This window comes from Gorilla gorilla, chromosome 20 (assembly GCF_029281585.2).
Source record: "Gorilla gorilla gorilla isolate KB3781 chromosome 20, NHGRI_mGorGor1-v2.1_pri, whole genome shotgun sequence".
Classification (NCBI taxonomy): Eukaryota; Metazoa; Chordata; class Mammalia; order Primates; family Hominidae; genus Gorilla; species Gorilla gorilla.
In genome coordinates, this window is record NC_073244.2 from 42,915,217 (window position 1) to 42,939,627 (window position 24,411).

Sequence of the window (24,411 nt, forward strand, 5' to 3'; positions counted from 1 at the left end):
TCCATTCTGAAAAATGTAGAACATAGATTGAAAAAAACAAACAGACCTGTGGATAATAACAAAAGGTGCAACATTGGCATTATTGTAGTCCTAGAAAAGGAGAAAAAGAGTGAGGCTGAAAGAGCATTCAAAGAAATAGGCTGAAAACTTCCCAGATTAGTCAAAAGATATAAACCCACAGACTCAAAAAGGTAGCAAACACCAAATAATATAAAATCAAAAAAGTCATGCCAAGACACATCATAATTAAAACTGAAAACTGAAGACAAAGAAGAGTCTTGAGAGCAGCTAGAGAAACCTACACATTACCAAAGAAAACACCAAATTAAATGACAGAAGATTTCTCACCTGAAACCATGGAGTCCAGAAGGAAGTAGCAGTACATTTCTCAAGTGCTGAAAGAAAAAAAATTGTGAACTGGAAATTCTATACCCAACAAAACTATCCTTTGGGAATGAAGGAGAGGTAAATTCTCAGATGAAGAAAAGCTGAAAGAACTTATCGCTAGCAGACCTATTCATAAAGTACAGCTGAACAAAGTTTTTCAACTAGAAAGGAAACAATAATAAAAGAGATCTCAGATATTCAGGAAGGAAGAAAGAACTATGGAAAGACTAGAAATGTGAATAAACACAATAGACTCTCCTTCTCCTAATGAGTCTTCTAAATCACATGTGATGATTGAAACAAAAACTATTGACACCATCTGCCATACAAGATGATATTTAAAAGTGGAAATATTTTTTAATTATTTTAATTTTTAATTTTTTTATTTCAATAGGTTTTTGGGGGAACAGGTGGTGTTTGATTACATGAATAAGTTCTTCAGTGGTGATTTCTGAGACTTTGGTGCACCCATCAGCCGAGCAGAGTACACTATACCTGAGGTGTAGTCCGTCACCATCCCCACCCTTTCCCCTGAGTCTCCAAAGTCCAATGTATTATTCTTATACCTTTGCACCCTCATAGCTTAGCCCCCACATATAAGTGAGAACATATAATGTTTAGTTTTCCATTCCTGACTTAGTTCGCTTAGAATAATAGTCTCCAGTTCCATCCAGGTTGCTGCAAATGCCATCATTTTGTTCCTTTTTATGGCTGAGTAGTATTAAATGGCATATACATACCATAGTTTCTTTATCCACTCATTGATTGATGGGCATTTGGGCTGGTTCCATATTTTTGCAATTGCAAATTGTGCTGCTATAAACGTGTGTGCAAGTATCTTGTTTGTATAATGACTTCCTTTCTTCTGGGTAGATACCTAGTAGTGGGATTGCTAGATCGAATGGTAGATCTACTTTTAGTTCTTTAATGAATCTCCATACTGTTTTCCATAGTGGTTGCACTAGTTTACATTCCAACCAACAGTGTAAAAGTGTTCCCTTTTCACCACATCCATGCCAACATTTAATATTTTATTTTTTTGATTATGGCCATTCTTGCAGGAGTGAGGTGGTATATAGCATTGTGGTTTCAATTAGCATTTAAAAGTGGAAATATTTTTTTAAAGGGAGGACCTAAATGTAATTAAAGTTTCCACACTTTACTCAAAGTTGCAAAATGTTATTAGTTGCCATTTTGATATTGTGATATCTGCAGCAACAACTAAGAAAACTACACAAAATTATATACCCCAAAACACTATAAATAATTCAGCATAAAATTCTTAAAAATATTCACGTAACCTATAGAAAGGCAAGAATGGAGAAATAGAGGAAATAGAAAACAAAATAAAATAAAATGTCAGGCTCAAGACCAAACATATCAATAGTTACCTTAAAGGTAAGTAGCCTAAATATACTAATTAAATGAGATTAGAAGAGTAAATTTAAAAATCACAACCCACCTAGAAGCTGTTTATAAGTAATTCACTTCAAATTCAACAACGTAAGTATGTTGAAAATAAAATAGGAAAAGTTATATATCATAAAGACATTAATTTCTAAGATGAAAAAATGCTTATATTAATAGCCAAAAGAGTGAACTTCAGACCAAGAAAAATTACTGTAGACAGAAAGACATTACACAATTGACAAAAGTGCCAATCCACCAGGAAGACAAAACAATCATAGATGTGTACACACCAAATAACAAAGGTTCAAACATATGAAACAAAAAGTGACAGAGCTAGCTGGGCATAGTGGCTCACACCTGTAATCCTAGCACTTTGGGAGGCCGAGGCAGGTGGATCCCCTGAGGTCAGGAGTTCGAGACCAGCTTGGCCAACATGGTGAAACTCCATCTCTAATAAAAATGCAAAAATTAGCTGGGCATGGTGGCATGCTCCTGTAGTCTCAGCTACTCAGGAGGCTGAGGCAGGAGAATCTCTTGAACCCGGGAGGCAGAGGTTGCAGTGAGCCAAGATCATGCCACTACACTCCAGCCTGGGTGACAGAGAGAGACCCCATCTCAAGAAAAAAAAAAATAGAGCTTAAAAGAGAAATAGATAAATCCATAATTATAATTGGGGACTTGAGATCCTCAGCATCTGACAGAACCACTGAACAGAAAATCAGCAAGGATAGAAATGATTTGCAAAATACAACCAACCACCAGGATCTCATTGGCATATATTTAATACTCCACCAAAACAACAGAAGAATATACATTTTTTTCCAAGGGCCTATAGAAAATTCACCAAAATAAACCAAACTGTGAGCCATAAAATAAACCCCAACAAATTTAAAAGAATTTAAATTATCCAAAGTATGCCTTCTGACTACAGCAAAATCAAACTAGAAATCAGAAAAGGAAGAGAAAAGGAAGATGAAAGAAAGACAACAAGAAAATGTCTAAACACTTGGAAATTAAATAACATACTTCCAAGTAATCCATCGGTCAATGAGGAAGCCTCAAAGGACACTGAAATTTTAAAAGATAGAACTGAATACAAAAAAAAATACAACATATAAAAATAAATGGGATGCAGCTAAAGCAGTCCTTAGGGAAAATTTATAGCACTAGATTCACACATTAAAACAGAGGAAATGTCTCAAATCAATAATCTGAGCAAAATAAACCCCCAAAAAGCAGAGGAAGGAAATAATAAATATCAGAGCAGACATCAATGAAAATGAAAATGGGATAACATACTTAATGACAAAAGACTGAGTACTTTCCCTCTAGGGGCAGAATTAAAGCAAGGTTGTTGCCTGTACCACCTTTACTGAGCACAGTAAACGGAAGTTCTAGCCACTGAACAAGTAAATGAGAAGAAACAAAAGACATACATATTGGAAAGGAACAAATAAAGCCATCCCTAATAATAATTTAAGTTCTTTTAGGTTTGTTGGGGTTTGCTTTATGACCTATGATTTGGTTTATTTTGGTGAATTTTCCATAGGCCCTTGAAAAAAATGTGTATTCTGCTGTTGTTTGGGTGAAGTATTATCTACATGCCAATGAGATCCTGATGGTTGATTGTGTTTTTCAGAGAAAAATCAAAGAAACAAAAAGCTATTTCTTTGAAAAAATTAATAAATTTTAGCAAGAGTGTCAAATATAAAATGAGAAAAACACAACTTACAAGTATCAGGGATAAAGAAGGAATATTCCTATAGATCCTGGAAACATCAAAAAATAATATGAGAATACTACAAACATTTCCTTCAACAGCTGAGGAAAAAAAGTGGGCCAATTTCTCAAAAAACGCAAACTAGCAAAATTCAGTTAAATCAAATATATAATGTGACTAGATCTAACCATTACAGAATTGAATTCATACTTTAAAATCTGCCCTCCTTAAAAAAAAGAAAGAAAGAAAGAAATCTCCAGGCCTCTTCGGCCTCGAAGCAGGTGACAAAGAAGTGTTGGCGGAGGGAACTGCCGCCAGCTGCAGGCACCTCGCCCAACACCTCTACCTCGAGCACAACCAAGTCCACAGCGGTCCGGGGGTCTGTCACCCAGCCAGTGACTGCATCACACACGGCCAGCCTCACCCTGATGACTCGCCGGTGAAGTATCGCTCACCCCTCGCTGGCTGAGGTTGGCCTGGGAGCCTGCTGACTCCCGGAAGGCCCCAGTCTCCAGCAGGAAGAGCAGAGGGGGCCTGGCAGCGGCACCCCTAGACAGGACCACTCAGCGAAAAAGAAGGTCCCACTTTGGAGCAGGAAAAGGCGACAATGTCGAGGGCGGGGTTAGGACCCCATTGACACACTGGAGAGGAGGAAAATGAGGGGGATGCAGAGGGAGCCTGGGGGAGCGGGAGCATCTCTCAGAGCATCTCTCAGAGCACATGGAGACAGGGAAAAGGAGGCTGGGATTAGAGAAGAGGATAAACACTTCAGTGGGGACAGAAGTTTGGAACCCCAGGGGAGGCCTGCCTGCCAGGATTATGGGGAAGCCCTTGCTCTAGAAGTTTGGGGGACTCCATGTACAGGACTTGCGTCACACCCAACTTGTAGATTAAGAATAAATATTCAACAACTACAGGTCAGGCACTATGGCTCACACCTGTAGTCCCAGCACTTTGGGAGGTTGAGGCGGGTGGATGACTTGAGGTCAGGAGTTCGAGAGCAGCCTGGCCAACACTGTGAAATCACATCTCTACTGATAATAGCAAAATCAGCCAGGCATGGTGCTGCACGCCTGTGATCTCAGCTACTCGGGAGGCTGAGGCAGGAGAATCGCCTGAACCCGGGAGGCCGAGATTGCAGTGAGCCAAGATCGTGCCACTGCACTTCCGCCTGGACAACACAGTGAAACTCTGTCTCAAAAAACAAATAAAAATAAAAATAAGGCCGGGCACGGTGGCTCACACTTGTAATCCCAGCATTGTCGGAGGCCGCAGTGGGCGGATCAAGGGAGATGTGGAGTTCCAGACCAGCCTGACCAACATGGAGAAACCCCATCTCTAGTAAAAATACAAAATATCCTCGGGCGTGGTGGTGCATGCTTATAATGCCAGCTACTTGGGAGGCTGAGGCAGGAGAATCGCTTGATCCCAGGAGGTGAAGGTTGCAGTGAGCCAAGATCGTGCCATTGCACTTCACGTTGGGCAAAAAAACAAAGTTCCATCTTAAAATAATAATAATAATAATAATAATAATAATAATAATAAAATAAAAATAAAAAATGTTCGGCCGGGCACAGTGGCTCATGCCTGCAATCCCAGCACTTTGGGAGGCCGAGGTGGGTGCATCACCTGAGGTCAGGACTTTGAGACCAGCCTGGCCAACATGGTGAATCCCTGTCTCTACTAAAAAAAATACAAAAATTAGCTGGGTGTGGTGGTGCGCGCCTGTAGTCCCAGCTACTCGGGAGGCTGAGGCAGGAGAATCGCTTGAACCCAGGAAGCAGAGATGCAGTGAGCCAAGAGCGCACCACTGCACTCCAGCCTGGGTGACAGGGCCTGACTCCGTCTCAAAAAAAAAATAAATAAATAAAAATAAAAAAAAATAAAAATAGAAAATAGTCAACTACTATTACTCAATAGCAACAGATGGTAAAATACAGGATCAGAGAAAGTAATGATTTGTGCCCAGTCACACAGCCAACAAATGGCAGAGATGGGACTTCACCTCTGGGCAACTGCACTCTGCCATCCTTCCTGTAGAACTCTAAGGAACCGAGAGTCTTGCATCCTGGAGGATGTTCCAATCAATTTTTTTTTTTTTTTTTGAGGGGGAGTCTCACTTGTCGCCCAGGCTGGACTGCAGTGGCTCAATCTCGGCTCACTGCAAGCTCCGCCTCCCGGGTTCACACCACTCTCCTGCCTCAGCCTCCGGAGTAGCTGGGACTACAGGCGCCCGCCACCACGCCTGGCTAATTTGTTGTATTTTTTAGTAGAGACGGGGTTTCCCCGTGTTAGCCAGGATGGTCTTGATCTCCTGACATTGTCATCTGCCTGCCTCGGCCTCCCAAAGTGCTGGGATTACAGGCATGAGCCACTGCACCTGGCCCAATTTTTTTTTTTTTTTTTTTTTTTGAGATAGAGTCTGAGTCTGTCTGGCCAGGCTGGAGTACAGTGGCACAATCCTGGCTCACTGTAGCGCCTGCCTGCTGGGTTCAAGTGACTCTCCTGCCTCAGCCTTCTGAGTAACTGGAATTACAAGCGCCTGCCACCGTGCCCCGCTAATTTTTGTATTTTTAGTAGAGATGCAGTTTCACGACATTGGCCAGACTGGTCTCAAACTCCCAATCTCCAGTGATACTCCTGCCCTGGCCTCCCAGAGTGCTGGGATTATAGGGGTGAGACACCACGCCTGGCCCCAAACAAATTGCTTTAAGACGAGGTCTCCCTATGTTTCCCCACTGCACTTGAACTCCTGGGCTCAAGCAATCCTCCTGCTGTGGCTCCTGAGTAGCTGCGACTACAGACTCAAGCCACCACGCCTGGCCACATTCCACAACTTAGAGAAAGTCCACAACCTGGAATCCTAGGGAGACCCTGATTCACCTCAAAACTGCCACTAAGGAGGTAAAACCCTGCCCCTCAGAGGCAGGCTTCAGTTTCCCTGTGTGTGAAATTGACCTGGCGCTGGGAGAGGCTGGTGGAGGCGCGGATTTTGCAGTTTCCCTACAACATTCTGGAAGCCTGTGGTTCTGGGAAAGGGTGGCGTGGAGAAGACTGGGAAACAACCAGTGGTCACCAGAGCTGTAGCACCTCCTCCACCTCGGAGCTCTGGGGCTGGGAACCCCAGGCTTCGGGGCCCCTGAGGAGTACGCAGGTGGCCCCCTCTTTCCTAACATCTCAGGAGAGGGAGGGACAACCGGCTAGGGGAAGAAAAGCACAGGAAGGTTATACAGCCAGATGGGGAAGGGGCCAAATCCCTGAACAACCCTTTCCCAGAATTCCTCCTCAAGTGAAGGGTACCCGAGAGTCAAGGCCCCGCCCCCTTTCCAGAGGCCCCTTTTCTACCCAGGTGATGGGTCCTAGCTGGGATGGGAGGCAGATGGACGGAGGGGGGGGGGGAGGAGGGGAAGGGAGAGGCAGTGGATGAAGGAGGATGGAAGAGGTGACATCCCCCTTGGCCCATTCATCCCATTCAGGTCCCCAAGCCGCGCCCCCCTCCGCCCCACCTGCACTGCCAGTGCCAACGTCAGAGGGAGGAAGAGGGAGCTCGGCTTAGAAGGCTGAGGCCCTGCCACCTGGGCCACACAGATCATGTGGCCTTCCTTCTCCCCACAGAACGCCAGACCATGGACACCCCCTGAGCTGGAGGTCATCCTCCATCTCCACCCTGTTTTCTTTTTCTTTCTTTTTTTTTTTTGCGATGGAGTCTCGCTCTGTCGTCGTGGAGGCTGGAGTGCAGTGGCGCAATCTCTGCTCACTGCAAGCTCCCCCTCCTAGGTTCACTCCATTCTCCTGTCTCAGCCTCCCAAGTAGCTTGGACTACAGGGGCCCGCGACCAAGCCCAGATAAGTTTTTGTATTTTTAGTAGAGACGGGGTTTCACCGTGTTAGCCAGGAAGGTCTCGATCCCCTGACCACATGATCCGCCCGCCTCGGCCTCCCAAAGTGGTGGGATTACAGGAGCGCAGCACCACGCCCAGCTAATTTTGGTATTATCAGTAGAGATGTGATTTCACAGTGTTGGCCAGGCTGCTCTCGAACTCCTGACCTCAAGTCATCCACCCGCCTCAGCCTCCCAAAGTGCTGGGACTACAGGTGTGAGCCATAGTGCCTGACCTGTAGTTGTTGAATATTTATTCTTAATCTACAAGTTGGGTGTGATGCAAGTCCTGTACATGGAGTCCCCCAAACTTCTAGAGCAAGGGCTTCCCCATAATCCTGGCAGGCAGGCCTCCCCTGGGGTTCCAAACTTCTGTCCCCACTGAAGTGTTTATCCTCTTCTCTAATCCCAGCCTCCTTTTCCCTGTTTCCATGTGCTCTGAGAGATGCTCCCGCTCCCCCAGGCTCCCTCTGCATCCCCCTCATTTTCTTCCTCCCCGCTGTGTCAATGGAGTCCTAACCCCCACCCTTGACATTGTCCCCTTTTCCTACTACAAAGTGGGACCTTCTTTTCCCCCGAGTGGTCCTGTCTAGGGGTGCCGCTGCCGGGCCCCCTCTGCTCTTCCTGCTGGAGACTGGGGCCTTTCGGGAGTCAGCAGGCACCCGGGCCAACCGCAGCCAGCGAGGGGTCAGCGATACTTCGCCGGCGAGTCATCAGGGTGAGCTGGCCGTGTGCGATGCAGTCACTGGCTGGGTGACAGACCCCCGGACCGCTGTGGACTTGGTTGTGCTCGAGGTGGAGGTGTTGGGCGAGGTGCCTGCAGCTGGCGGCAGTTCCCTCCGCCAACACTTCTTTGTCACCTGCTTCGAGGCCGATAACTCTGAAGAAGGTGGCCCAGGGGTAGGTGGAGAGGCTGCCGCCGGGGTGTGGACCGGGGGGCACTGGGTGTCTGAGTGCAAGGCCAAGCAGTCCTATGTGCGGGCATTGACCGCTGATGCCCAGGGCCGTGTGGACTGGCGATGGATTCAAACTGGCACTGCCTGTGTCTGCACACTCCTCAGCCGGACTGGCCGGGCCTGAGACTTATACCCAGGAACTGGTCAGGCAGAAAAAGAACAGAGCTGGATGCTGAGAGACGTCAGGGTTGGCCCAGCTGCTCTACGGACGGACCCCAGTTGGGGAACTCATCAAATCATGGCAAAATCACAACTCTCTGAATTTGAGCTCAATCTCTGTAGGATGGGTGCACCAACGTGGGGTTTTGAAGGTTGAATAGGAGCTCTCCCGGGGGAACTTGAGGGTAATCATGATGATGATGATAATAATAATAATAGCCACTATTTACTGAGTGTTTACTCTTTCGTAGCCCTAATACATAACTCCTCGGATCAACTCTCATGGATTTGATCATTGGTGACCTTTGGTGTTAAGTTGCTGACTGCTCTGTCACAGAGGACACCACCTTGCTCATCCTGGGGAGTGGGAGGGCACATTTCACGATGTGCATGGGGGAGGAGAGAAACTGGAACATGCAAGCAGATGGCCAGGGGACCTTGAGGACATGGTCTACGGAAGGCCTTTAAGTATCTGGGAGCTGGGGTTCAAATGAGAAATCTTACTTGGTGAGAGCAGGCAGGGGTTGGCTTCGAATATTCTGTTTTGAGATAAAGAGCTACCGATCACACGGGGAGTATAAGCAAGGTTGAATGAGAAGCGATCAGGATGCTGGAGAGTTCAGCCCTGGGCGGGGAGCTCAAGTCAGGTTTCTAGCCCTCTTCCCTGTGCCAACCTATACCCTACATTGGGAAAGAAACAGACCTTAAAATTGTCCAGCTTGATGGCATCGCGGGAAAGGGACTAAGTCCAGATAATGTCCTCCGAGGCTGCGGCCTCGGGGGCAGGACACACCTCCTGCGGGCCTATTCAATGATCAGTTAAATCACCTGAAGCACACGCATTTCCGGGGAGCGCTCCGGGCATCCTGGCTTGAGGGTAGAGTGGGCGGAGGTCCCTAAGGGAGAGGTGGGGCTCGGGCTGAATCCCTCGTTGGGGGCACCAGGGTCAAGTGGCTAACCTGGCAGCACAGTCACGGGGAGGCCCTCTCTCATTGGGCAGAAACTAAGTCCGAAGCCGCGCCCCTCCTGGGCGAGGAGGTTCCACCTCCTAGGTTCCTGTGATTCTCCTGCCTCAGCCCGAGTAGTGGGACATCCCACTTGCTCCCGCCATTCTGTTTACCACAGGTGACAACCGCCATGGCTGAGAGGCAGGGAGGTCCCCCGAGGACCGAGCGAGGCTCGGTCTCCCAAAAAAAAAAAAAGATACATTGAAGTAATTTAAAAACACTTAGGAAGATGTCATTTCTTCCTATCAAGGCGTCCTCCCTTTATGGTTTGTTGTTATATAGGGAACGATAAAAAGAAAGTTTTTTTGGAGGAGGTCGGCCTCGAACTCGAGGCTCTCGCACCCTCGCCTCCCTGAGGGCCCGAAGGTCGGCACAATGGGCCAGAGCCACAGTGGCTCCTGGGGTCGGGGGTTGTCCTTTCTTCCCTTTGACCTTACGCAGGGTGAGGGAGCCAATCACAAGAGGCTCACCCCTGACGTCACCCAGTCCCCAGGGCCAGTGAGGGCCCTGTGTTCCCTGGCGCCCCCTGGAGGGAGGAAGGGGAACTGTATCTGAGAGAGAGCAGCCCATTGGGTCCGCTGACTCCGGCCGGGTTCCCGTGCCGCGTCCAACACCCCTCACTCCCTGTCTCACTCCCCCACGGAGACTCAATTTACTTTCCATGTCCACATTCCCAGTGCTTGCGGAAGATATCCCGCTAAGAGAGAGACATGTCAAAGGTAGGGTAGATCCACATTTCCAGGCACCAAAGATGGAGATGTTCCAGGAAAGACTGCAGGGCCCCTGGGCACCTTCCACCTCCTTCCAGGCCATCACTGGCATGAGAAGGGGCAGACCAGTGTGAGCTGTGGAAGGAGGCCTCTTTCTGGAGGAGCGTGACCCCCAGTAAGCTTCAGGTGGGGCAGTTCCTGAGGGTGGGGATCTGAAATGTTGGGGTATCTCAGGTCCTCTGGGCTGTGGGGTGGGCTCTGAAAGGCAGGTGTCGGGGTGGTGGGTCCTGAATAGGAGATGCCGGGAAGGGTCTCTGGGTCTTTGTGGGTGGTGTACCACGCGGGATGGGAAGGCCAGGACTCGGGGCTGCGGTCTCAGACCCGGGTGAAGCAGTGTCCTTGCCCCAGGGGCTGCTGCTGTTGCTGCTGCTGAGCATGGGCGGGACATGGGCATCCAAGGAGCCGCTTCGGCCACGGTGCCGCCCCATCAATTGCCACCCTGGCTGTCGAGAAGGAGGGCTGCCCCGTGTGCATCACCGTCAACACCACCATCTGTGCCGGCTACTGCCCCACCATGGTGAGCTGCCCGGAGCCGGGGCAGGTGCTGCCACCTCAGGGCCAGACCCACAGAGGCAGCCGGGGAGGAAGGGTGGTCTGCCTCTCTGGTCAGGGGCTGCGGAATGGGGTGTGGGAGGGCAGGAACAGAGGGCTTCCTGGACTCCTGAGTCTGAGACCTGTGGGGGCAGCTGGGGAGCTCAGCTGAGGCGCCGGCCCCAGGCACAAGCTCATTCCCCCACTCACACGGCTTCCAGACCCGCGTGCTGCAGGGGGTCCTGCCGCCCCTGCCTCAGGTGGTGTGCAACTACCGCGATGTGCGCTTCGAGTCCATCCGGCTCCCTGGCTGCCCGCGCGGCGTGAACCCCGTGGTCTCCTACGCCGTGGCTCTCAGCTGTCAATGTGCACGCTGCCGCCGCGGCACCACTGACTGCGGGGGTCCCAAGGACCACCCCTTGACCTGCGATGACCCCCGCTTCCAGGCCTCCTCTTCCTCAAAGGCCCCTCCCCCCAGCCTTCCAAGCCCATCCCGACTCCCGGGGCCCTCAGACACCCCGATCCTCCCACAACAAAGGCTTCTCAATCCGCACTCTGGAGGTGTCTTTCTGTGGGCTCAGGGCAACCACACACACACAGGGTGGGTCCAGCTTCCAAATCATTTTCTACAGAGTCACAGTACAGAACTCTGGTAGAAAACAGGGTGGACGGCTGGGCGCGGTGGCTCACGCCTGTAATTGTCGGAGGCTGCGGTGGGTGGATCAGCTGAGGTGAGGGGTTCCAGACCAGCCTGACCAACATGGAGAAACCCCATCTCTACTAAAAATACAAAATATCGTCGGGCGTGGTGGTGCATGCCTATACTCCCAGGTACTTGGGAGGCTTAGGCAGGAGAATCTCTTGATCCTAGGAGGCGGAGGTTGCAGTGAGCAAGATCCCGCCATTGCGCTTCAGCCTGGGCAACAAAAACAAAGCTCCATCTCAAAAAGTAATAATAATAATAATAATAATAATAATAATAATAATAATATAAACATTAAAAATCTTCGGCCAGGCGCAGTGGCTCATGCCTGCAATCCCAGCACTTTGGGAGGCCGAGGCGGGTGCATCACCTGAGTTCAGGACTTCGAGACCAGCCTGGCCAACATGGTGAAACCCTGTCTCTACTAAAAAAAAAAAAAAAAATTAGCTGGGTGTGGTGGTGCGCGCCTGTAGTCCCGGCTACTCAGGAAGCTGAGGCAGGAGAATCGCTTGAACCCGGGAAGCATAGGTGCAGTGAGCCGAGATCACGCCACTGCACTCCAGCCTGGGTGACAGGGCGAGACTCCGTCTCAAAAAAAATAAATAAATAAATAAAAATAAAAATAAAAATAGAAAATAGTCAACTACTATTACTCAATAGCAACAGATGGTAAAATACAGGCTCAGAGAAATTAATGATTTGTGCCTGGTCACACAGCCAACAAATGGCAGAGATGGGACTTCAACTCTGGGCAACTGCACTCTGCCATCCTTCCTGTAGAACTCTGAGGAACTGAGAGTCTTGCATCTTGGAGGATGTTCCAATCAATTTTTTTTTTTTTTTTTTTTTTTGAGACGGAGTCTCGCTCTGTTGTTGAGACTGGACTGCAGTGGCGCGATCTCGGCTCACTGCAAGATCCGCCTCCCGGGTTCCTGCCATTCTCCTGCCTCGGCCTCCCAAGTAGCTGGGACTACAGGCGCCCACCAGGACGCCTGGCTAATTTGTTGTATTTTTTAGTAGAGACGGGGTTTCCCCGTGTTAGCCAGGATAGTCTTGATCTCCTGACTTTGTGATCCGCCCGTCTCGGCTTCCCAAAGTGCTGGGATTACAGGCATGAACCACTGCGCCAGGCCCAATTTTGTTTGTTTGTTTTGTTTTGTTTTGTTGTTTTGGGAAAGGGTGGCGTGGAGAAGACTGGGAAACAACCAGTGGTCACCAGAGCTGTAGCACCTCCTTCACCTCTGAGCTCTGGGGCTGGGAACCCCAGGCTTCGGGGACCACTGTGGAGGACGCAGGTGGCCCCCTCTTTCCTGACATCTCAGGAGAGGGAGCGGCAACCGGTTAGGGGAAGAAAAGAACAGGAAGGTTATACAGCCAGGTGGGGAAGGGGCCAACTCCCTGAAAAACCCCTTCCCAGAGTTCTTCTTCAAGCGCAGGGTACCCAAGAGTCAAGGCCCCGCCCCCTTTCCAGTGGCCCCTTTTCTACTTAGGTGACCGCTCCTGGCTGGGATGGGAGGTAGATGGACCGGGGGGTGGGGGTGGGGGGGGGGGGGGAGGAGGGGAAGGGAGAGGCAGTGGATGAAGGAGAATGGAAGAGATGACATCCCCCTTGGCCCATTCATCCCATTCAGGTCCCCAAGCCGCGCCCCCCTCCGCCCCACCTGCACTGCCAGTGCCAACGTCAGAGGGAGGAAGAGGGAGCTCGGCTTAGAAGGCTGAGGCCCTGCCACCTGGGCCACACAGATCATGTGGCCTTCCTTCTCCCCACAGAAGGCCAGACCATGGACACCCCCTGAGCTGGAGGTCATCCTCCATCTCCACCCTGTTTTCTTTTTCTTTCTTTTTTTTTTTTTTTTGCGATGGAGTCTCGCTCTGTCGTGGAGGCTGGAGTGCAGTGGCGCAATCTCTGCTCACTGCAAGCTCCCCCTCCTAGGTTCACTCCATTCTCCTGTCTCAGCCTCCCAAGTAGCTTGGACTACAGGGGCCCGCGACCAAGCCCAGATAAGTTTTTGTATTTTTAGTAGAGACGGGGTTTCACCGTGTTAGCCAGGAAGGTCTCGATCCCCTGACCACATGATCCGCCCGCCTCGGCCTCCCAAAGTGGTGGGATTACAGGAGCGCAGCACCACGCCCAGCTAATTTTGGTATTATCAGTAGAGATGTGATTTCACAGTGTTGGCCAGGCTGCTCTCGAACTCCTGACCTCAAGTCATCCACCCGCCTCAGCCTCCCAAAGTGCTGGGACTACAGGTGTGAGCCATAGTGCCTGACCTGTAGTTGTTGAATATTTATTCTTAATCTACAAGTTGGGTGTGATGCAAGTCCTGTACATGGAGTCCCCCAAACTTCTAGAGCAAGGGCTTCCCCATAATCCTGGCAGGCAGGCCTCCCCTGGGGTTCCAAACTTCTGTCCCCACTGAAGTGTTTATCCTCTTCTCTAATCCCAGCCTCCTTTTCCCTGTTTCCATGTGCTCTGAGAGATGCTCCCGCTCCCCCAGGCTCCCTCTGCATCCCCCTCATTTTCTTCCTCCCCGCTGTGTCAATGGAGTCCTAACCCCCACCCTTGACATTGTCCCCTTTTCCTACTACAAAGTGGGACCTTCTTTTCCCCCGAGTGGTCCTGTCTAGGGGTGCCGCTGCCGGGCCCCCTCTGCTCTTCCTGCTGGAGACTGGGGCCTTTCGGGAGTCAGCAGGCACCCGGGCCAACCGCAGCCAGCGAGGGGTCAGCGATACTTCGCCGGCGAGTCATCAGGGTGAGCTGGCCGTGTGCGATGCAGTCACTGGCTGGGTGACAGACCCCCGGACCGCTGTGGACTTGGTTGTGCTCGAGGTGGAGGTGTTGGGCGAGGTGCCTGCAGCTGGCGGCAGTTCCCTCCGCCAACACTTCTTTGTCACCTGCTTCGAGGCCGATAACTCTGAAGAAGGTGGCCCAGGGGTAGGTGGAGAGGCTGCCGCCGGGGTGTGGACCGGGGGGCACTGGGTGTCTGAGTGCAAGGCCAAGCAGTCCTATGTGCGGGCATTGACCGCTGATGCCCAGGGCCGTGTGGACTGGCGATGGATTCAAACTGGCACTGCCTGTGTCTGCACACTCCTCAGCCGGACTGGCCGGGCCTGAGACTTATACCCAGGAACTGGTCAGGCAGAAAAAGAACAGAGCTGGATGCTGAGAGACGTCAGGGTTGGCCCAGCTGCTCTACGGACGGACCCCAGTTGGGGAACTCATCAAATCATGGCAAAATCACAACTCTCTGAATTTGAGCTCAATCTCTGTAGGATGGGTGCACCAACGTGGGGTTTTGAAGGTTGAATAGGAGCTCTCCCGGGGGAACTTGAGGGTAATCATGATGATGATGATAATAATAATAATAGCCACTATTTACTGAGTGTTTACTCTTTCGTAGCCCTAATACATAACTCCTCGGATCAACTCTCATGGATTTGATCATTGGTGACCTTTGGTGTTAAGTTGCTGACTGCTCTGTCACAGAGGACACCACCTTGCTCATCCTGGGGAGTGGGAGGGCACATTTCACGATGTGCATGGGGGAGGAGAGAAACTGGAACATGCAAGCAGATGGCCAGGGGACCTTGAGGACATGGTCTACGGAAGGCCTTTAAGTATCTGGGAGCTGGGGTTCAAATGAGAAATCTTACTTGGTGAGAGCAGGCAGGGGTTGGCTTCGAATATTCTGTTTTGAGATAAAGAGCTACCGATCACACGGGGAGTATAAGCAAGGTTGAATGAGAAGCGATCAGGATGCTGGAGAGTTCAGCCCTGGGCGGGGAGCTCAAGTCAGGTTTCTAGCCCTCTTCCCTGTGCCAACCTATACCCTACATTGGGAAAGAAACAGACCTTAAAATTGTCCAGCTTGATGGCATCGCGGGAAAGGGACTAAGTCCAGATAATGTCCTCCGAGGCTGCGGCCTCGGGGGCAGGACACACCTCCTGCGGGCCTATTCAATGATCAGTTAAATCACCTGAAGCACACGCATTTCCGGGGAGCGCTCCGGGCATCCTGGCTTGAGGGTAGAGTGGGCGGAGGTCCCTAAGGGAGAGGTGGGGCTCGGGCTGAATCCCTCGTTGGGGGCACCAGGGTCAAGTGGCTAACCTGGCAGCACAGTCACGGGGAGGCCCTCTCTCATTGGGCAGAAACTAAGTCCGAAGCCGCGCCCCTCCTGGGCGAGGAGGTTCCACCTCCTAGGTTCCTGTGATTCTCCTGCCTCAGCCCGAGTAGTGGGACATCCCACTTGCTCCCGCCATTCTGTTTACCACAGGTGACAACCGCCATGGCTGAGAGGCAGGGAGGTCCCCCGAGGACCGAGCGAGGCTCGGTCTCCCAAAAAAAAAAAAAGATACATTGAAGTAATTTAAAAACACTTAGGAAGATGTCATTTCTTCCTATCAAGGCGTCCTCCCTTTATGGTTTGTTGTTATATAGGGAACGATAAAAAGAAAGTTTTTTTGGAGGAGGTCGGCCTCGAACTCGAGGCTCTCGCACCCTCGCCTCCCTGAGGGCCCGAAGGCCGGCACAATGGGCCAGAGCCACAGTGGCTCCTGGGGTCGGGGGTTGTCCTTTCTTCCCTTTGACCTTACGCAGGGTGAGGGAGCCAATCACAAGAGGCTCACCCCTGACGTCACCCAGTCCCCAGGGCCAGTGAGGGCCCTGTGTTCCCTGGCGCCCCCTGGAGGGAGGAAGGGGAACTGTATCTGAGAGAGAGCAGCCCATTGGGTCCGCTGACTCCGGCCGGGTTCCCGTGCCGCGTCCAACACCCCTCACTCCCTGTCTCACTCCCCCACGGAGACTCAATTTACTTTCCATGTCCACATTCCCAGTGCTTGCGGAAGATATCCCGCTAAGAGAGAGACATGTCAAAGGTAGGGTAGATCCACATTTCCAGGCACCAAAGATGGAGATGTTCCAGGAAAGACTGCAGGGCCCCTGGGCACCTTCCACCTCCTTCCAGGCCATCACTGGCATGAGAAGGGGCAGACCAGTGTGAGCTGTGGAAGGAGGCCTCTTTCTGGAGGAGCGTGACCCCCAGTAAGCTTCAGGTGGGGCAGTTCCTGAGGGTGGGGATCTGAAATGTTGGGGTATCTCAGGTCCTCTGGGCTGTGGGGTGGGCTCTGAAAGGCAGGTGTCGGGGTGGTGGGTCCTGAATAGGAGATGCCGGGAAGGGTCTCTGGGTCTTTGTGGGTGGTGTACCACGCGGGATGGGAAGGCCAGGACTCGGGGCTGCGGTCTCAGACCCGGGTGAAGCAGTGTCCTTGCCCCAGGGGCTGCTGCTGTTGCTGCTGCTGAGCATGGGCGGGACATGGGCATCCAAGGAGCCGCTTCGGCCACGGTGCCGCCCCATCAATTGCCACCCTGGCTGTCGAGAAGGAGGGCTGCCCCGTGTGCATCACCGTCAACACCACCATCTGTGCCGGCTACTGCCCCACCATGGTGAGCTGCCCGGAGCCGGGGCAGGTGCTGCCACCTCAGGGCCAGACCCACAGAGGCAGCCGGGGAGGAAGGGTGGTCTGCCTCTCTGGTCAGGGGCTGCGGAATGGGGTGTGGGAGGGCAGGAACAGAGGGCTTCCTGGACTCCTGAGTCTGAGACCTGTGGGGGCAGCTGGGGAGCTCAGCTGAGGCGCCGGCCCCAGGCACAAGCTCATTCCCCCACTCACACGGCTTCCAGACCCGCGTGCTGCAGGGGGTCCTGCCGCCCCTGCCTCAGGTGGTGTGCAACTACCGCGATGTGCGCTTCGAGTCCATCCGGCTCCCTGGCTGCCCGCGCGGCGTGAACCCCGTGGTCTCCTACGCCGTGGCTCTCAGCTGTCAATGTGCACGCTGCCGCCGCGGCACCACTGACTGCGGGGGTCCCAAGGACCACCCCTTGACCTGCGATGACCCCCGCTTCCAGGCCTCCTCTTCCTCAAAGGCCCCTCCCCCCAGCCTTCCAAGCCCATCCCGACTCCCGGGGCCCTCAGACACCCCGATCCTCCCACAACAAAGGCTTCTCAATCCGCACTCTGGAGGTGTCTTTCTGTGGGCTCAGGGCAACCACACACACACAGGGTGGGTCCAGCTTCCAAACCATTTTCTACAGAGTCACAGTACAGAACTCTGGTAGAAAACAGGGTGGACGGCTGGGCGCGGTGGCTCACGCCTGTAATTGTCGGAGGCTGCGGTGGGTGGATCAGCTGAGGTGAGGGGTTCCAGACCAGCCTGACCAACATGGAGAAACCCCATCTCTACTAAAAATACAAAATATCGTCGGGCGTGGTGGTGCATGCCTATACTCCCAGGTACTTGGGAGGCTTAGGCAGGAGAATCTCTTGATCCTAGGAGGCGGAGGTTGCAGTGAGCAAGATCCCGCCATTGCGCTTCAGCCTGGGCAACAAAAACAAAGCTCCATCTCAAAAAGTAATAATAATAATAATAATAATAATATAAACATTAAAAATGTTCGGCCAGGCGCAGTGGCTCATGCCTGCAATCCCAGCACTTTGGGAGGCCGAGGCGGGTGCATCACCTGAGTTCAGGACTTCGAGACCAGCCTGGCCAACATGGTGAAACCCTGTCTCTACTAAAAAAAAAAAAAAAATTAGCTGGGTGTGGTGGTGCGCGCCTGTAGTCCCAGCTACTCAGGAAGCTGAGGCAGGAGAATCGCTTGAACCCGGGAAGCATAGGTGCAGTGAGCCGAGATCACGCCACTGCACTCCAGCCTGGGTGACAGGGCGAGACTCCGTCTCAAAAAAAAAAAATAAATAAATAAAAATAAAAATAAAAATAGAAAATAGTCAACTACTATTACTCAATAGCAACAGATGGTAAAATACAGGCTCAGAGAAATTAATGATTTGTGCCTGGTCACACAGCCAACAAATGGCAGAGATGGGACTTCAACTCTGGGCAACTGCACTCTGCCATCCTTCCTGTAGAACTCTGAGGAACTGAGAGTCTTGCATCTTGGAGGATGTTCCAATCAATTTTTTTTTTTTTTTTTTTTTTTTTTTGAGACGGAGTCTCGCTCTGTTGTTGAGACTGGACTGCAGTGGCGCGATCTCGGCTCACTGCAAGATCCGCCTCCCGGGTTCCTGCCATTCTCCTGCCTCGGCCTCCCAAGTAGCTGGGACTACAGGCGCCCACCAGGACGCCTGGCTAATTTGTTGTATTTTTTAGTAGAGACGGGGTTTCCCCGTGTTAGCCAGGATAGTCTTGATCTCCTGACTTTGTGATCCGCCCGTCTCGGCTTCCCAAAGTGCTGGGATTACAGGCATGAACCACTGCGCCAGGCCCAATTTTGTTTGTTTGTTTTGTTTTGTTTTGTTGTTTTGGGAAAGGGTGGCGTGGAGAAGACTGGGAAACAACCAGTGGTCACCAGAGCTGTAGCACCTCCTTCACCTCTGAGCTCTGGGGCTGGGAACCCCAGGCTTCGGGGACCACTGTGGAGGACGCAGGTGGCCCCCTCTTTCCTGACATCTCAGGAGAGGGAGCGGCAACCGGTTAGGGGAAGAAAAGAACAGGAAGGTTATACAGCCAGGTGGGGAAGGGGCCAACTCCCTGAAAAACCCCTTCCCAGAGTTCTTCTTCAAGCGCAGGGTACCCAAGAGTCAAGGCCCCGCCCCCTTTCCAGTGGCCCCTTTTCTACTTAGGTGACCGCTCCTGGCTGGGATGGGAGGTAGATGGACCGGGGGGTGGGGGAGGGTGGGGGGGGGGGGAGGAGGGGAAGGGAGAGGCAGTGGATGAAGGAGAATGGAAGAGATGACATCCCCCTTGGCCCATTCATCCCATTCAGGTCCCCAAGCCGCGCCCCCCTCCGCCCCACCTGCACTGCCAGTGCCAACGTCAGAGGGAGGAAGAGGGAGCTCGGCTTAGAAGGCTGAGGCCCTGCCACCTGGGCCACACAGATCATGTGGCCTTCCTTCTCCCCACAGAACGCCAGACCATGGACACCCCCTGAGCTGGAGGTCATCCTCCATCTCCACCCTGTTTTCTTTTTCTTTCTTTTTTTTTTTTTTTTTGCGATGGAGTCTCGCTCTGTCGTGGAGGCTGGAGTGCAGTGGCGCAATCTCTGCTCACTGCAAGCTCCCCCTCCTAGGTTCACTCCATTCTCCTGTCTCAGCCTCCCAAGTAGCTTGGACTACAGGGGCCCGCGACCAAGCCCAGATAAGTTTTTGTATTTTTAGTAGAGACGGGGTTTCACCGTGTTAGCCAGGAAGGTCTCGATCCCCTGACCACATGATCCGCCCGCCTCGGCCTCCCAAAGTGGTGGGATTACAGGAGCGCAGCACCACGCCCAGCTAATTTTGGTATTATCAGTAGAGATGTGATTTCACAGTGTTGGCCAGGCTGCTCTCGAACTCCTGACCTCAAGTCATCCACCCGCCTCAGCCTCCCAAAGTGCTGGGACTACAGGTGTGAGCCATAGTGCCTGACCTGTAGTTGTTGAATATTTATTCTTAATCTACAAGTTGGGTGTGATGCAAGTCCTGTACATGGAGTCCCCCAAACTTCTAGAGCAAGGGCTTCCCCATAATCCTGGCAGGCAGGCCTCCCCTGGGGTTCCAAACTTCTGTCCCCACTGAAGTGTTTATCCTCTTCTCTAATCCCAGCCTCCTTTTCCCTGTTTCCATGTGCTCTGAGAGATGCTCCCGCTCCCCCAGGCTCCCTCTGCATCCCCCTCATTTTCTTCCTCCCCGCTGTGTCAATGGAGTCCTAACCCCCACCCTTGACATTGTCCCCTTTTCCTACTACAAAGTGGGACCTTCTTTTCCCCCGAGTGGTCCTGTCTAGGGGTGCCGCTGCCGGGCCCCCTCTGCTCTTCCTGCTGGAGACTGGGGCCTTTCGGGAGTCAGCAGGCACCCGGGCCAACCGCAGCCAGCGAGGGGTCAGCGATACTTCGCCGGCGAGTCATCAGGGTGAGCTGGCCGTGTGCGATGCAGTCACTGGCTGGGTGACAGACCCCCGGACCGCTGTGGACTTGGTTGTGCTCGAGGTGGAGGTGTTGGGCGAGGTGCCTGCAGCTGGCGGCAGTTCCCTCCGCCAACACTTCTTTGTCACCTGCTTCGAGGCCGATAACTCTGAAGAAGGTGGCCCAGGGGTAGGTGGAGAGGCTGCCGCCGGGGTGTGGACCGGGGGGCACTGGGTGTCTGAGTGCAAGGCCAAGCAGTCCTATGTGCGGGCATTGACCGCTGATGCCCAGGGCCGTGTGGACTGGCGATGGATTCAAACTGGCACTGCCTGTGTCTGCACACTCCTCAGCCGGACTGGCCGGGCCTGAGACTTATACCCAGGAACTGGTCAGGCAGAAAAAGAACAGAGCTGGATGCTGAGAGACGTCAGGGTTGGCCCAGCTGCTCTACGGACGGACCCCAGTTGGGGAACTCATCAAATCATGGCAAAATCACAACTCTCTGAATTTGAGCTCAATCTCTGTAGGATGGGTGCACCAACGTGGGGTTTTGAAGGTTGAATAGGAGCTCTCCCGGGGGAACTTGAGGGTAATCATGATGATGATGATAATAATAATAATAGCCACTATTTACTGAGTGTTTACTCTTTCGTAGCCCTAATACATAACTCCTCGGATCAACTCTCATGGATTTGATCATTGGTGACCTTTGGTGTTAAGTTGCTGACTGCTCTGTCACAGAGGACACCACCTTGCTCATCCTGGGGAGTGGGAGGGCACATTTCACGATGTGCATGGGGGAGGAGAGAAACTGGAACATGCAAGCAGATGGCCAGGGGACCTTGAGGACATGGTCTACGGAAGGCCTTTAAGTATCTGGGAGCTGGGGTTCAAATGAGAAATCTTACTTGGTGAGAGCAGGCAGGGGTTGGCTTCGAATATTCTGTTTTGAGATAAAGAGCTACCGATCACACGGGGAGTATAAGCAAGGTTGAATGAGAAGCGATCAGGATGCTGGAGAGTTCAGCCCTGGGCGGGGAGCTCAAGTCAGGTTTCTAGCCCTCTTCCCTGTGCCAACCTATACCCTACATTGGGAAAGAAACAGACCTTAAAATTGTCCAGCTTGATGGCATCGCGGGAAAGGGACTAAGTCCAGATAATGTCCTCCGAGGCTGCGGCCTCGGGGGCAGGACACACCTCCTGCGGGCCTATTCAATGATCAGTTAAATCACCTGAAGCACACGCATTTCCGGGGAGCGCTCCGGGCATCCTGGCTTGAGGGTAGAGTGGGCGGAGGTCCCTAAGGGAGAGGTGGGGCTCGGGCTGAATCCCTCGTTGGGGGCACCAGGGTCAAGTGGCTAACCTGGCAGCACAGTCACGGGGAGGCCCTCTCTCATTGGGCAGAAACTAAGTCCGAAGCCGCGCCCCTCCTGGGCGAGGAGGTTCCACCTCCTAGGTTCCTGTGATTCTCCTGCCTCAGCCCGAGTAGTGGGACATCCCACTTGCTCCCGCCATTCTGTTTACCACAGGTGACAACCGCCATGGCTGAGAGGCAGGGAGGTCCCCCGAGGACCGAGCGAGGCTCGGTCTCCCAAAAAAAAAAAAAGATACATTGAAGTAATTTAAAAACACTTAGGAAGATGTCATTTCTTCCTATCAAGGCGTCCTCCCTTTATGGTTTGTTGTTATATAGGGAACGATAAAAAGAAAGTTTTTTTGGAGGAGGTCGGCCTCGAACTCGAGGCTCTCGCACCCTCGCCTCCCTGAGGGCCCGAAGGCCGGCACAATGGGCCAGAGCCACAGTGGCTCCTGGGGTCGGGGGTTGTCCTTTCTTCCCTTTGACCTTACGCAGGGTGAGGGAGCCAATCACAAGAGGCTCACCCCTGACGTCACCCAGTCCCCAGGGCCAGTGAGGGCCCTGTGTTCCCTGGCGCCCCCTGGAGGGAGGAAGGGGAACTGTATCTGAGAGAGAGCAGCCCATTGGGTCCGCTGACTCCGGCCGGGTTCCCGTGCCGCGTCCAACACCCCTCACTCCCTGTCTCACTCCCCCACGGAGACTCAATTTACTTTCCATGTCCACATTCCCAGTGCTTGCGGAAGATATCCCGCTAAGAGAGAGACATGTCAAAGGTAGGGTAGATCCACATTTCCAGGCACCAAAGATGGAGATGTTCCAGGAAAGACTGCAGGGCCCCTGGGCACCTTCCACCTCCTTCCAGGCCATCACTGGCATGAGAAGGGGCAGACCAGTGTGAGCTGTGGAAGGAGGCCTCTTTCTGGAGGAGCGTGACCCCCAGTAAGCTTCAGGTGGGGCAGTTCCTGAGGGTGGGGATCTGAAATGTTGGGGTATCTCAGGTCCTCTGGGCTGTGGGGTGGGCTCTGAAAGGCAGGTGTCGGGGTGGTGGGTCCTGAATAGGAGATGCCGGGAAGGGTCTCTGGGTCTTTGTGGGTGGTGTACCACGCGGGATGGGAAGGCCAGGACTCGGGGCTGCGGTCTCAGACCCGGGTGAAGCAGTGTCCTTGCCCCAGGGGCTGCTGCTGTTGCTGCTGCTGAGCATGGGCGGGACATGGGCATCCAAGGAGCCGCTTCGGCCACGGTGCCGCCCCATCAATTGCCACCCTGGCTGTCGAGAAGGAGGGCTGCCCCGTGTGCATCACCGTCAACACCACCATCTGTGCCGGCTACTGCCCCACCATGGTGAGCTGCCCGGAGCCGGGGCAGGTGCTGCCACCTCAGGGCCAGACCCACAGAGGCAGCCGGGGAGGAAGGGTGGTCTGCCTCTCTGGTCAGGGGCTGCGGAATGGGGTGTGGGAGGGCAGGAACAGAGGGCTTCCTGGACTCCTGAGTCTGAGACCTGTGGGGGCAGCTGGGGAGCTCAGCTGAGGCGCCGGCCCCAGGCACAAGCTCATTCCCCCACTCACACGGCTTCCAGACCCGCGTGCTGCAGGGGGTCCTGCCGCCCCTGCCTCAGGTGGTGTGCAACTACCGCGATGTGCGCTTCGAGTCCATCCGGCTCCCTGGCTGCCCGCGCGGCGTGAACCCCGTGGTCTCCTACGCCGTGGCTCTCAGCTGTCAATGTGCACGCTGCCGCCGCGGCACCACTGACTGCGGGGGTCCCAAGGACCACCCCTTGACCTGCGATGACCCCCGCTTCCAGGCCTCCTCTTCCTCAAAGGCCCCTCCCCCCAGCCTTCCAAGCCCATCCCGACTCCCGGGGCCCTCAGACACCCCGATCCTCCCACAACAAAGGCTTCTCAATCCGCACTCTGGAGGTGTCTTTCTGTGGGCTCAGGGCAACCACACACACACAGGGTGGGTCCAGCTTCCAAACCATTTTCTACAGAGTCACAGTACAGAACTCTGGTAGAAAACAGGGTGGACGGCTGGGCGCGGTGGCTCACGCCTGTAATTGTCGGAGGCTGCGGTGGGTGGATCAGCTGAGGTGAGGGGTTCCAGACCAGCCTGACCAACATGGAGAAACCCCATCTCTACTAAAAATACAAAATATCGTCGGGCGTGGTGGTGCATGCCTATACTCCCAGGTACTTGGGAGGCTTAGGCAGGAGAATCTCTTGATCCTAGGAGGCGGAGGTTGCAGTGAGCAAGATCCCGCCATTGCGCTTCAGCCTGGGCAACAAAAACAAAGCTCCATCTCAAAAAGTAATAATAATAATAATAATAATAATATAAACATTAAAAATGTTCGGCCAGGCGCAGTGGCTCATGCCTGCAATCCCAGCACTTTGGGAGGCCGAGGCGGGTGCATCACCTGAGTTCAGGACTTCGAGACCAGCCTGGCCAACATGGTGAAACCCTGTCTCTACTAAAAAAAAAAAAAAAATTAGCTGGGTGTGGTGGTGCGCGCCTGTAGTCCCAGCTACTCAGGAAGCTGAGGCAGGAGAATCGCTTGAACCCGGGAAGCATAGGTGCAGTGAGCCGAGATCACGCCACTGCACTCCAGCCTGGGTGACAGGGCGAGACTCCGTCTCA

The 24,411-nt window shown here is 52.9% G+C and overlaps 3 pseudogenes; all 3 read left to right on the top strand.

Annotated features, from left to right (window-relative positions):
- The first annotated feature begins 10,642 nt into the window (after positions 1–10,642).
- On the top strand, positions 10,643–14,822 carry LOC134757668 (choriogonadotropin subunit beta variant 2-like; annotated as a pseudogene).
- A 1,981-nt stretch (positions 14,823–16,803) lies between these two features.
- On the top strand, positions 16,804–17,723 carry LOC134757723 (choriogonadotropin subunit beta variant 2-like; annotated as a pseudogene).
- A 5,232-nt stretch (positions 17,724–22,955) lies between these two features.
- Positions 22,956–23,875, top strand: LOC134757724 (choriogonadotropin subunit beta variant 2-like; annotated as a pseudogene).
- The last annotated feature ends 536 nt before the right edge of the window (positions 23,876–24,411 follow it).